This window comes from Dioscorea cayenensis, chromosome 11 (genome assembly GCF_009730915.1).
Source record: "Dioscorea cayenensis subsp. rotundata cultivar TDr96_F1 chromosome 11, TDr96_F1_v2_PseudoChromosome.rev07_lg8_w22 25.fasta, whole genome shotgun sequence".
NCBI classification, from domain to species: domain Eukaryota; kingdom Viridiplantae; phylum Streptophyta; class Magnoliopsida; order Dioscoreales; family Dioscoreaceae; genus Dioscorea; species Dioscorea cayenensis.
The window spans coordinates 11,914,073-11,927,879 of record NC_052481.1 but is presented as its reverse complement, the minus strand read 5'-3'; the positions used below and the strand labels follow the sequence as shown (position 1 = coordinate 11,927,879).

Here is a 13,807-nt window from a genome sequence, read left to right as displayed (position 1 = left end):
TAGTGTGATCACTTTCACAAAGGTCTTGATGATCAAACTATATTCATGTTCTAAAAAAAAATAAAATAAAAAATCCATTTCATTCATAACAAAACTCACCTCACTTATCTTGTTCTTCTTAAGAACACAGCTTTGTTCCTACAACACAACATTGCAAGCGATCAACAACATGTTTATTATAGTATCAAAGATGAAGGAAATGCATTCGATTAGCGAAAACTCTGCAAAATGGTGGTAATAGTGATCGAATCATCGTCATCACCCAAATGATCATGATCATCACTAACCTCCAAGTTATACTCAGAACAATATTCCTTCTTTTCCTCTGAAGGAGAAGGTGGCGGAGGCTGCAGTGGAGGAGGTGGAGAAGGCATTGTAAGAAACATATAGTAAAAATTAGTCAAAGCTCTATCGATACCACTAAAGGTGATTGATGACATGTCAGAAGCCAATGCTATCTTCCTCCGGTGTATCAAATGTACCTAACCAGTGTTTCTTCTTAGTATAAGGGTTTCTAATCTTCACTATATAATGTCCCCATAGTGTCCTTCGTACTCCTAAGTACTCCGTCAATGCTCTAGATCGTCTTCTCTGGTGAAGGGGAAGGATGATACATTGTAAGTCAGATATGTCAATAGATGTGCAATGTTAATTGTTGCAAGAGTTTTCAGTATCTTATCTCTATATATAGTTACATGCAATCATATATGTACACATATATATAAATATAGTTTGGAGAAAGAATTGAATTAGGGTTTTCTAGAGTAATGTAGGTGTTGATGGGCTGGCATACGACGGCTACTATGGACGTCCTTAGATTTGAAATCTAGGGGCGTCCTTAGATTACGAATCCTTATATATAAACCCTCATTATTATATATATAAATCTTAAACTCGTAGTTTATATGACTGCTACTTTACTTTCATTAAAAGAGTGGTATTAATATTATATTTTAGATATATAATTGATATTGATGTTTTAATGAAAAAATTATAAATTTATAACATAAAACACAAATTAATCACATTTTATATAGCACATATATAAAGTTATTATTAGATATTATAGGAAAAACAATGGGCATAAATAATAATGCACTATATTTTAAAGAAACCCTTTAAAAAATAACAAATAAATAATTGATGAAAATATATCCCAATAAATGGTTAATACATATTCCATTAATCAATTTTTTCCCTATGTTTCTTTAATTGATTCTATAGAAAGAGTGGGTTGATTTTAATTATTAATTTTTTAATATTACTATTGTATAATCACACGTTAATGGACATTTGTGTTAAACGATTCAAAATAGCCATCTTGTCAAAAACTTTAGATCAGATATAGCAGTTGACTTTTGTACCAACTTAATATAGTCCCGGTTAGAGATAGAGGGAACTACTGAATGAAATAATAATATTTCATTATCAGCTGTCACACCTGTAAAACAATTTAGATGCTACTCTGGAACCCCAGTCATATAAGTTGTAACCTATATTAAGTAAGGCCACCCTCGCTAATATTAATTAACTAAAATTATATACTTTGTTTCTTTCTATCTTAAAGTCATATCATATATTTTGCCATAAATGCATGAATGATGCCATGACTGATACAATTTATCCAATATATAATAAAAAAACTACAATTCTTTAAGGAAAGAACACCATGTATAAAATTGTTTTTAAAAATTATTAATTTAAAAAAAATCAAAATTATATATGATTTAATAATTACTTGAATTATTGTGTTTCGAAAATAATTCAGTCACATAGGAAAGATAATAAATTAATTACTATATATTACCGAGGAAAATAAAAATTATTCATGAAAATTGATTAATCAAGAAGAATCTTCCACTTAAATCATGTTTGTCAATGTTAAATCATGTTTGAAGTGTTAGTGAAAATTTTGAAATATGTTTGAAGTGGCAATGAAAAAAATATGAAAAGCTTCGTTATTACTAAGAATCAGTATCATTATGCAATTATTTCAAAAGGATTTACTTTCTTTTTTATTTTATAATTTATTCGAGAAACAATATCGAGATTATTAAAACATATTAATATGTGATATGTGATATGTGTTTTTGCCATTGAAACTAAAACCTTTATCTATTTATTTGTTTGTCCATGTCCATCCTCTTCAAATTTGAAATTTTTTTTAAAATCATTATGAAACATAGAAAAAAGTATTTTAATATTTTTAAAATTCCATTTATCTTTGATATCAGTGCACCTTTTTTATATTGATAACCTTATAAAACAATAAAATTTTATTTAAGTTGTTAAAAGAGAATTAATTTTTATTAAAGCAAAAGGTCGTGATTTATAATTAGAAAATATGAAAAAATTTAAATTTTTTTTAAGACAATAGAATTTAAAAAAAAAAAATGAGACAAATTTTAAGGTTTTATAAGGAATGAAAATAAAATTGTGATTTCAATCAATAAAAAAAGGATTAAACTGGGTATAGGAGTAGTAATAGATTTCCTTTTGAAGAAGTTTTTCTATTTTTTTAAAAAACATTAACCCAATCATATAAATGTCTTCTTTTGTGTCACTAACGTAATTACAAACCCATGTGCGTTGGCATTCTTGTAATTAGCATTTTTTTAATCACTGATCAGCGTTGCTAATTATTTTGTTTGATAAAAGGCCAAAACTGTCCATAAAAAAAAATTTAGTGAACAATCATAGTACTCAAAGTAGAGTGTGCCACGTGTTGGACTCAAAATTAAAGAGAGGAAAATTTTTTTTCCCTTATAAAATTTCATCGTAAATCTTACATTTTCAAATAGAGAATCAAATAATAGATCACAGGGAAAAAAAACTTTCAATTGCACAGAGAGAATCTCATGGGATAATAAACAAAATCCTCAATAATACCAAACTAATTAAACCATTCATAAAATTCACTATAAGAAACCTTGAATTCCCTCAAACTCTCATCATTATTTTTTTAAAAAAATGAACACCATACCATGGTTAAAAGCTAACAATTCACAATCAAAGCAACATATATTTGTGGAACTTCAAAACATACTAATTCAAAATCAAAGTAAATATAATGTATGGAATTGCACAAACATTAGAAGAAATAGAAGAAGAAGAAGAAGAGTGAAATAAAATATGCATCATATCAAGGATCAGTAACACTCTTGCACAAAGGGAACATGTGACATGCCTGAAGATCTGAGATCAAATCACATATCACTACAATGATGGTGAGCCCAGGAAACACTAATTCACGGCCATGGATCTCGTACCTCCACAGTATATTTCTCTCAAGGATGTCACCGGAAACTCATCATCGTCTCTCTAACCAAAGCTAGAGATGGGGCCGGTTTCTTCTTGTTCTTGTTTAGATGCTATTTGCCAACAAATTTCGCCGTAGTTCGCGCTAAAGCTGCAAGTATCTTTAAATATATAAATAAATTTTTTTCATAAATTAGAATAAACAAAGATAAATAATGTCTAATAATAATAATAATAATAATAAAATTTAGCATAAATTATATTTTAAAATAAAAATACATATAAAGTTTTTACATGAATATGTTCTAAGATAATATTTGAGAAGAAAATTCAAACATTGTAATATTTTATAAAATAGTACATAAAAGCCACATTTACGTTTTTCATGAAGAAAATAAAAAAAAAAATCTTGAATTCCTCTTCATACATAGATTTCAATGTTTTTCTTCTATGCACTTAAATAGTAAAAAAAACTAACAAAGTCTAATTTTGGATCAAAATTCAAGCAACCATATATATAATTTTAAAAAGGAAAAATAGTGCTTCAAGAATTTATGAAAAAAAAATTCAGTTCATATTTTCTCTAGTTTCATACCTTTCATTTAAAACAAAAATAAAATAAAAAATCAAGGGAAATTAATGAAAGGAAATATCACTATCTCTAATTCTGGCTAATATTTTTCCTATTCTTACACTTATGCATTCTTTACATAATTTTCCTACTTTTTTCTTTTCTTATAACTTGAGATATTTTTTCCACTTTTAATTAAAAAATAATTTTAAGATGCACCAGACTAACATACTTATTGGTGATCCTAGGCATGTTGGACTTCCGACTTAGGAGCTGATTCTAGCTTCAATTGATGTATTAATTCTAGCTCAAAGTCTGCACATCCTACAGGAACTATTGTGATGATGACAATGACGAAAGCGGAGAGAGTTGTCATGGTCAGATAGGGGTCGATAAGAAGGATTTGATGTTGGATTTGTTGCAGTGGAGTTTCTTGCATTTGTTCTAGTGTTTGAGTTTTTCTCTAGGTTTATTTTTATTTAAAATAATGAATAATAGTGTTGTCATCATCTCATGCATTATTTGCATTATCATGTATCAATAATACTAATAATAATAATACTAATAATAATAATAATAGTAATTAACAATAATAGTAATAATAATAATAGAAAAATCATAGAGTGGAAGAGATGCAGTTGCGCATGCTTGATAAATATGTGATTGTTAAACTATTTGTTTTTAAAAAGTTATTTATATATTCTTACAAAAATCTAATTAAATTATATATTGTTCCTACTAATGCACATATCTAAATATAATATTATCTAGCCTTTGTACAGAATATATATATATATATATATATATATATAGATATATATATATATATATATATATATGCATACCTTGATTAATGTTTTGAGTACGTTTTACAAATAAAAAAAATTTAAAATTACATATATCTGCATACCTTGATTAATGTTTTCAACTAACTGCAAAGAGTTTAGGTGAGATGAATCATTGGCTCAACTAAGTATTATATAGGATGTGTGATGACTACATAATTACATGTTAATGGATATTATTCGATTATTGCATATTTAGTTTTTTAAAATGCAAATACACAAAAAGAAGGTACATTTTCATGGTTAATAGAGACAAAACATCATTGGGATGGGAGTCAATAATGGAGTTTATAACATATTATAACATAATAGGTGAGATGTAGGTGTTGACAAATAGGATGAGCTTTAAACTATATAGACAAATATAGGGTTTTACTTCTCTTGCGGAACACCAGACCTCAAATTAAAATGTAACACATATCAACTTCGCGCTAATAGTTTGGGTATATGTAGACATATAAATAGTTTTTTTATAAAATAAAGGACTTAAAAATAAATAAGGTCTAATAATAATAAAATTTCATATGGATTTTATTTTAAAATAACACATACACAAAATTTGTCAATAATATAATAAAATTAAATTAACAAAAAAAAAAACAAATTTTAATATAGGGTTTTCACCTTTTTGTATTTTTTAAGTCTAAAAATGCATCCTATTTTTTTTACCCTGTAAATAAATACAATTATAATGCATTGTTATTTTCCTTAAGAATATAAATTGTTTTTAATGGTTTATTTATTTATTTATTTATTATTTATATTTTATTTTATTTTATTTTATGTTTTTTGAGGTCCTTTAGTGGTAAACTCTACTGTGACTTGATGCTTAGAAATACAAAATTAATGCAATTAAGCTACTATAATGATTTTATAAGCTGTGTTTGATATCATCATCATCCTCTTTGAAACTATTAAACTAGAGTTGTTAGGATTGGGTTTGTATATTTTTTAATATTCTTATATATTTAATTTAATATAAGAATAAAAGCATTAAGTTTGGGTCCATTTTGATTTATCTATGGGATGCCATTTGATTTTTTTTTTCCCATCATGCCCTTCTCTAATAAAAAAAAAATGATCGGCAGGAAAAAAAATATTTGTTAATAGTTTTTGTATCTATCAAATTTGGTTATGTTAATTATTTTGTACATCTAAAATAATTTTACAATATAAGGAATAAATACAAACAATATATTAAAAACATCAATACATACTAATAATATATAAATATGTATATATATAATATTACATAATATAATGAATTAGTTGAGAAAACAACTTATGTTACATTTCAGACTCTTATATTTTTTTTAACAATGAATTGGAGAAAAGATGATAAAAGTTAAGTATTAATGCCCTAGTTATTTGCTTGATATTTGTCATATTAGTTATGGACAAATACTCTGAATGATTTGTTTATGGTAGTGTTAGTTAATTAAAATAGAAATTTGTGTTAATATTTATCGATATTGTCAAATCCGGACCAGCCTGGCCAGTTCGGCTAGAAAAACCAGGAACCAACCATGAGGCCGGTCCGGCTACACTCTTTAAATCGCTTTTGAAAAAACCTGGGCAAAATAGGGTGACCCGGCCGGTTTGCCCTGGAACCGGTTGACTCGGTCAAATTTAACGAGTTAGAAAAATAAAATTTTCAAAAGTAAAGAAAATGAGTTAAGGAGAAAGATGGGAGGAGAGGAAGTGAAGGGAGAAGTGCAGCGGTGAGAACTGAGAAGATCCTGGCTACAAAAAGTGAAGAAGAAAAAGAAGAAGAAGAAGAAGAGAGAGAGAGAGAGAGAGAGAGAGAGAGAGAGAGAGAGTACATTTGCTTTTGTTGAGTCTCGAAAGAAGCATGTGATGTGCTTTGCTTTTATCTTTTTTTTTTAATATATATTTTATATTTTTTTAAAAAATCAATGATGGTAAAATTTAAATATTAAATTTAATTATATTTTAGATATTTTAAAAATCAAGAAAAATATATAAAATTAAAATTTTAAATATCATATTTAATTAATTATGTTTTTAAATTATTGAAATATAGGTTATATTATTTATTATTATTTATTATTATAATATATATTTTTAATATTTTATTATTGACCCCGGTTTGACCCGGTCGAACCCATCAACCCTTGACCCCTAGTTTTGGTAAGGTCAATGGCTGGGCTGAGTCTAACTACCTTAATATTTATATATAAGTAACCTATTCTATATAGGTTACTATATAAAAATTGTCAGAAGGAATGAAAATAAACTTGTAATTTCAAAAAAATAAAAAACTGGAAATAGGAGTAGTAATGTCCTTTTCAAGAAGTCTTTTTATTTTTAAAAAAAAATTAAATTCTCATTCATTAATTTCATGTATGATTATTTTAAATGTATATTTGACGCGGTCATTATTTAAAAAGATGAAAGAAAAAATTAAATAAATAATCAATAAAAAAAGAGAAATTTAGTATAACACCACACAAATACTAATTTTGAAATTAGTATTTTAGAGAGAGAAAGAGTGTGAGTTTGTGTAAAAAAAAATTATTAAAAGCTACTATCTATTTTTTATGCAATATACCACACACACACACACACACACACACACATATATATATATTCATTTATTTATTTTTCTTTTCTTCCCATTGGGCATTCTTAGCATTTCAAAATTAAAATTAATTTTACTAATTATTATAATTTACATTATCAATTTAATCTAATTATATGATTTTTGGCGTATCTTTCTAGCTTTATTCTTACAATACTTTTTTGCATTTTCAAAGGGATGTGGAAGAGCCCTTCACATAATACTGTTTTACATTGCCATGTATTTTGGGATCTTAAAAGTAATGACATTAATTATTCTATGTATCTACAAATAAATAAAAACAGAGAGAATATCATGGGATAAGAAATCAAAATAAATAAATAAAAACCTTTCACTAGTTTTATTATCCTTCTCCCTTCCATCGAAATTAAAAACAAAAAAAACAAAAACAAAAAGCCAACTCAAATCTTGAATAAAAATTAAAAGAGAAGATATTTAATTGGGAAATTTTGATTTTTGCAAACTTCTTCTCTCCAATCAAGTACCTGTCAACAAAAATAAAACAACAAAATAAAATATCAAATCAAAATTTAATGGGGTAAAAAGACAAATAAACAAAAAAAATTTGAAAGAAAATGGTACCCTTTTTTAGTTTTTTTTTTTTCTCTCTAATATCCTACCCTTGTGAATAAAGCAAAAAAAAATGAAGATAAATAATACCTTTCTTTGTAGTATTTTCTCCCTAATCTTATACCTATAAAATAAATCTTCTCTTCTTCATAGGGCATTAATTCAGTATAAAGAAAGAAAAAGAGGACAAGGGGGAAACTCTAAAATTTAATGTTTTCACAGTAAAAGAGGCATGAATATGGACAATAATGATGGAGAAATGGGCCCTGGATCAAAAGGAGGAGAAAAAGGAGAAACCATAGCCAGATTGGTGGAGAGGCAGGCCGTCGGCAGATCAAGTATCAAGCAGTGAGATTGGCACGGCATCAGTGACCGGAGGAGGAAAAGAGATCCAGCGGTGTAGGTAAGCTGGCGGCAATTTTGGCGGGGCAAAGAAGAGCTTTCCACGTTGATCACACTTTTCAGGTAAATCTGCTTGAGGAAGAGAATTCCCTCAATCCGCTCGCCTCACACGTATTCCTGGAGAAAACACAGATCTGGTGCAACACGGTGAGATCCGACAACAGTAACTGGAGGAGAAAGAGGAGGGCTACGAGGAGACCTGTGGCAGGAGATCTGGCGGGGTGGATCTGGTTTTTTTCTTTTGTAATGACCCAAAAAGAGGAGAAAAGGAAAGAAGAGGAAGAGTAAGAAGAAGGTCTGGAATTCATTGTGTATAGTTGGAGAAGTTGGAGAGGTCTTCTCTTTTTCACAGGGTGTTAATTCAGTATAAAAAAAGAAAAAAAAAGGGAAAGCTTTGGAATTTAATGTTTTCACAGTAAAAGAAGCATGAATATGGACAACAATGGTGGAGAAATGGGCTCTCAAATTTTTATTTAATATTTGGAAGGGGTTAGGATTGCTTCTCCTGCGGACCATCAAACCCTGAATTTTAAGTTCATCACGTTTCAGTTTTTAAGATCATCAAGGGATGGAATTAAAATATAGTATAGATATGGTTATATTTTTTGTGGAACCCACACTCCTTGTCTTCATGTGTATGTTTTGAAATTATGGTGCCAGGATTCCAGACACTTTGAAAAACCCTCCCATTGTATGCAGCATGTGAACTCCAATAATTCAACTCCTATCTAGCTTTGATTTTCACAACATGTCATCCTTTCTTGATCATCTGAGTATGACTTCAAAAGGAAAACCCTTCTCTCATTGCTCACTTTCTCCATGGCGCTCTCCTTCCATTCCAACACCTTCTCCTTCATCTACATTCCTTTTCTCTCCACTCATCAACTCCATGATCAAAGATTCAACCTTCTCTCTCTTCACATCATGTTCAATATCCATGGCCATGCCCCAATGTTTTCAAACATAGTGACCATTTGTTTGTTGATCCACATAATAAGCCCAACATAACATGGCCATTCCTGCACTTATGCTCTCTATTGTCAAATTCAACCCACTGTGTGCCAAGAATCCTGTTGTAGATTGGGTGGCATAACACCTTCTCTTGTTAACACCAACTAGTTATCAATCCCCTCCCATTCATCTCTCTCAAGATCTCTTCAAGGAGAAACATCACTCTCTTGATCACCCTTAACAAGGCCTTATCTATTATCCATAAGAAGTCATGCTCACTATCTACCAATCCCCATGCAAACTCTGTCAGTTGCTCTTTTGTTAGCATTGCGATATATCCAAAGTTGACATAAATGAAAGACTTTGGTAAATTGTCATCCAACCATTCCAAACAATTCACGTCCTCTTTCCATAAGCTTAAACCGTATTCAGAGATCAAGGAAAGTGGCCCTATTGTGTAGATTGGAGGGGGGAGGGGGAGCATCTCTGCCATGGCTTCCAAAACAGTGCCTTCTAGATCATCAAATGTGTTGATGATGATGGCTGAGGTCTGGGAAACATGAAGTTTAGATAAGGATCATTTGGATTAGTTGTTTTGACAAAACTTGGTAGATCCTTCAGATGAATATTCTTCATTCCTGGTATCCAATCAATAGATGTGTCCAGTTGCTTTTGTTAAGGAAATTCGATGGCTGTGTTTTCTCCAGTGTCTGCATGCATAGGTGTATCACACACCGAGTGTAGGACTTTTGCTGGTTGTTAAGTTGGTGTTCGGGTGAAATTCGGAGTTTTGACTGGTAGTAGGTAAGTAATCCGCACTGGTTATTTTGGACAAATAAAAATTGCAAAATTTTTGATATTATTTGAATAATTATTTATTTGGTTTTACTATTAATTATACTTATGGTAAATTATTTTATTTGGTTAATCATTTATTATCTTGAGATTTTCAAAAATTATAAGTATGGTTTAATTCATTATTTCAATTATTTTTTGTCAATTACCTACTTATTTGCTTAACTATGTGATAAGATAATTATTTTATCTTCAAATATGTTTCAAGTTTTATATTTTAGTTAATTCTTTCTTTTACTCCTTCTGGTCAGTTGTTTATGACTTGATAATTATTATTTAATTATATTTTAAATTATTTGTTTGATTATCCTTTTTTTATAACTACTAATTACTGTTTAGCTTTATATGTCTAAGTTGGTGTTTTTGTATCTAAAAATATGTCAAGGATTTGAATTCTCCTAAAAGTGGATCATGTCATTTTCTATCAAGAGTGGAGATCATAGTGTTTCCTTGATGATATATTTATTGAAATTGCAAGGACGGCATTTGGGAAATAAATTAGATCATTTGTTGGCTTAGAGCCAATATTTCAAGTTTTATTGGGCTAGATTTCTATAGATTTGAGACTATGATATTGTATGCTTCATGCATGGAATTACTAGAGTAAATTTTCAAGTTATGATAATGAGTTGAATGGAAATTGTGGCCTAACTTCGGAGGTCATAGAGGCTGAATTTGTAGAAGATTAAAATTGAAAAGTTGTAACGAATTATTTAATCTATCTACCTGCCAAATTTGAAGTTTATTGGATTTGTAGATTAGGAGTTATGATCTATTAAAAAGACTTGTGTAGGATGATGTTCCTATGCAAAATGTTCAGGTGTAGCATAATTTTTCTCACTCTTGGAGACTAAATTATGGGGAAGTATTAAACAAGGAAAATGTTCAGGAATGTCTTAAGTTAAGTCATGCCAAATATTTGTGCATTTAAGAATATGTTATTGGAGTTATGTGCTATGATGTGAGACATGTTTAGAATTGTTATTATGCGGTGAAGTGTGAGATGTGAATTTACAAAGTGAATTGTGTAGAGTCCAACAACTTGTGAAATCTGAAATTGTTGATGCCCTGTATGTCTAGTGTCATTAAAAGAAATGTTTATGGTGATTTGTATGATTTGGCGATTTATTTAATAATTTTTGTAAATAATTTCTATCTATTCAGTTATTTTTCCTAACTAGGATCTTGAGATTCTGAATTTTTGATTACTCCATACTATGACTATGAGTTTTGCATCTAAATGTTTTGGTCTCCAAATGAACGATATACAACCCTCTCAGTGGGGAATTAAACTTTGACTTTGTCGATAACAAATTCTGAAAATATGAGACTATAGTTTTGCACCATATCCATTTGGTGAAATAATTAATGGCCATCTAGCACCGTGTCCATTTGGTGATATAATAAATAGCTATCTGATATTTTAGTCTCCTGTTACCAAGGATAAATTAATAAATGAGTTCTGTTATTCTGGCTCGGGTCACCGAGGGCAAACAAATGACCTCTGGCATCTATAGTAAATTTGGAGACATATACTAGAATTTGTTACTTTCGGCTTTGACTTTTGATTTTGATTTTCTTTAATTGCACTATTTATGTGTTATTGATTTTTGTGTATATCTCAGACGCAGACTTTTGTCTTGCCTTGGAGTTTTTGTATTTCTGAGTAGGGGTGAGCAAAAAAATCCGGATCCGATGATCCGATCCGATCCGATATCCGAAAAAGAGGGTCGGGTAGTCAGTCCAAATTTTTAAGGTGAAAACCGGATCGGATACGGGTCGGGAGAAATTAAAAATCGGGTATCCGAATCCGATCCGGTTTTTAATATATTCATTTATATATATATATATATATATATATATAATTAGATATAATAAATTTAAATTTTATATGGTTTAAAAAGTAAAAAAGAAAAAAAAAATCCAAATCCCTCATTTAAACCCTCTAAGATATTTTTTTTTTTCTTTTTTACTGTTTAGACCATATAAAATTTAAATTTATTATATATATATTAATAAATTTAAAATTTTACAAGGATGTTGTAAGTAGAAAAAAAAATTAAAACCCTTGTTTAAATACTTAAAGAGTTACTTATATAGTTACATTATTATATATATATATATATATATACATATTAATAAATTTAAACTCTTATAGGGTTAAAAGTAAAAGGAAAAAAATTTCAAATCTTTATGTCTAAGATCGGTGAAACTCTTTATTATTTTTTTGAATTTTTTTGTGGGGAGAATAATGTAAGGTTTTAATCCTCTTTATAAGTTACAAGTTTCTCATATTTGTTTTTTTTATGAATGTTGATGTTGTTATATAAAAAAAAATCCATGGAGTAGATGAAACTTAATTTGGATCCGGATATCCGATATCCGATCTGGTTTAAACCGGGTACCCGATTTTTAGTATCCGGTTTAAACCGGGCCGGATACGGGTCAAGCTTTTGCCGATCCGAAAAACCGGGTACCCGATCCAGTTTTAAAAACCGGGTCGGGTACCCTGTTTTGCTCACCCCTATTTCTGAGATCGTGTTTCTGGGTTTCAAATTTTGGTAAATGACATATTTGTAAATTTTCTTTTATTAGAATATTATACTATGTATTTTGTAAATTATGATTTTGGAGACTGGTATTATCCTGGAAATCCAGTATACTATTGAAACACACTTCAGAAATTTATGCTTTAGTCTAATTAAGCTTTAGAGACTTATACTCATATTTGGCAATTTTCTATATTTCTGATTTACAGATTTGAAATATGATATTCTTTTGATTACAATACTCTTGAAAAGCGGTACTACTTGGAAACTATACCTCTATTGAATTATTTATTTTGTATCTGTTTAAACTCTATTTAAACTTTGAATTATTCTCAATATTTGAAATTGAGATCTATAAACCTTGTTTTTTTTTAAACAATTTATGGATTACTTACTGGGCTAGTGAGCTCATAGATTTGTTTTAAATCCTTTTCAGATCAAGAGTGGTAGACCAGTGTGGACTTTGAAAAGCTATCTATAGGTATTGTCTTATTCTATTGTAAAATTTGAGTCCTTATCATTGTCAGTTCCTATATCCCTGAAATTTTATATTTTGTACTTCTTGTATCCCCACATTGTATACATTGTAGAGTCTATCATCCTATAACTCAGTTGGTTTGTTATAGTTTTGCATGTCCTGAGTCAAGTTTTGAAGCCTTGCAGGTCTACAAGGTTCACACCTGGGGGTCTGCTGCCGTTTGTCCGCTCACTGTGTTCGGGGTGTGAGAATTTTCCTAAATATTCTATATTTAATCAAGAGTCAAAACACATTCATATAATGTTCTTTGTATGCATGAACTTCTACTGTATGTTCGGATCAAGTAATATGGCATGCACATTCACATTACTTGAGAATTGATATCATGCAGTAATTTTGTGTGCCATGTATATGCATGACCCCATTCGATGTCAATGCCATACATGTTTGATTCATCCCATGCCATGATCATGAATGTTTTGTTCAAATGTTCCTTCTGCATGTGTTCTTTCATATACATGAATGTCATGCAATGTTTTTTTTAATACATGAGTCATCATCACACATTTAGTAGTTGTGCATGTGGTGAACCAATTGAATACAGTGACCCAGTTTAATTCCTTCACCAAATGTGATGCCAATCAATTATATAGATTTATTTCAATGTGCAAGTAGAGAAGCATACTTATAAATAGAAACATACAATACTCATGTTTGATTCCATGG

General features: G+C 29.4%; 1 long non-coding RNA gene across 1 annotated transcript; it reads left to right on the top strand.

Moving 5' to 3' along the window:
• The first annotated feature begins 9,085 nt into the window (after positions 1-9,085).
• On the top strand, positions 9,086-13,476 carry LOC120272479. The gene is made up of 3 exons (XR_005540205.1): positions 9,086-10,003; positions 13,040-13,084; positions 13,267-13,476. It is a non-coding gene; the product is annotated as an uncharacterized LOC120272479 (long non-coding RNA).
• The last annotated feature ends 331 nt before the right edge of the window (positions 13,477-13,807 follow it).